The sequence below is a fragment of the Micropterus dolomieu genome, unplaced genomic scaffold (genome assembly GCF_021292245.1).
Source record: "Micropterus dolomieu isolate WLL.071019.BEF.003 ecotype Adirondacks unplaced genomic scaffold, ASM2129224v1 contig_1384, whole genome shotgun sequence".
NCBI lineage: Eukaryota > Metazoa > Chordata > Actinopteri > Centrarchiformes > Centrarchidae > Micropterus > Micropterus dolomieu.
In genome coordinates this window covers 1-1,022 of record NW_025730374.1, presented here as the reverse complement: position 1 = coordinate 1,022, position 1,022 = coordinate 1, and the positions used below count along the sequence as shown (strand labels likewise).

Genomic DNA, 1,022 nt, shown 5'->3' with positions numbered 1-1,022 from the left:
CAAATGAATTGCGTGTTGGCCTCTCTGAGATTGTTCTTTCTTTGTGGAAGAAATGTCGCCCAGGCATGCTTCCATTGCTAGCATGCTTGGGTTTTAGGCTTTTCCGCGGACGTGTTTGCTTTTTCAGAGACAGAAAGACTCTGACCTCTGGGATTATGCGTTGTAGGCACCCTCAGCCAGAGTGCTGTGTCTGGGACCGACCACCCTGTCTCTGACACTTTCAACTCATACTTACCTGGCAGGGGAGATACCATGATCAAGAAGGTGGTTCACCCAGGGCGAGGCTTAGCCATTGCACTCCGGTTGTGCTGACCCCTGCGAATTCCCCAAATGTGGGAATCTCGACTGCATAATTTGTGGTAGTGGGGGACTGCGTTCGCGCTCTCCCCTGTTATTATGTAAAAGGAAAAGAAAGGAGTCCCGGGCTGCGCGCACAGTCTGTCAGCGTATGCTTGCGGCAGTATAAATGTTCACGGGCCCCCGGTTCCTTTGGCAGTTTGCCCAGAGAGTGGCAGCGTGTTGAGTAATGCCCAGGCTCCCGATGGCAGCAAGAAGGGGGTGTGTCCTTTTAGGTGGGACAAAATGAATTGCGTGTTGGCCTCTCTGAGATTGTTCTTTCTTTGTGCAAGAAATGTCCTCCAGACATGCTTCCATTGCTAGCATGCTTAGGTTTTAGGCTTTTAGGCACCCTGTCTCTGACACTTTCAACTCATACTTACCTGGCAGGGGAGATACCATGATCAAGAAGGTGGTTCACCCAGGGCGAGGCTTAGCCATTGCACTCCGGTTGTGCTGACCCCTGCGAATTCCCCAAATGTGGGAATCTCGACTGCATAATTTGTGGTAGTGGGGGACTGCGTTCGCGCTCTCCCCTGTTATTATGTCAAAGGAAAAGAAAGGAGTCCCGGGCTGCGCGCACAGTCTGTCAGCGTATGCTTGCGGCAGTGTAAATGTTCACGGGCCCCCGGTTCCTTTGGCAGTTTGCCCAGAGAGTGGCAGCGTGTTGAGTAATGCCCAGGGTC

At 52.4% G+C, this 1,022-nt stretch overlaps 2 non-coding genes across 2 annotated transcripts; both read left to right on the top strand.

The window, feature by feature from the left end:
• The first annotated feature begins 227 nt into the window (after positions 1-227).
• On the top strand, positions 228-391 carry LOC123964252. The gene has a single exon (XR_006823382.1). It is a non-coding gene; the product is annotated as a U1 spliceosomal RNA (small nuclear RNA).
• A 320-nt stretch (positions 392-711) lies between these two features.
• LOC123964251 lies at positions 712-875 on the top strand. The gene has a single exon (XR_006823381.1). It is a non-coding gene; the product is annotated as a U1 spliceosomal RNA (small nuclear RNA).
• The last annotated feature ends 147 nt before the right edge of the window (positions 876-1,022 follow it).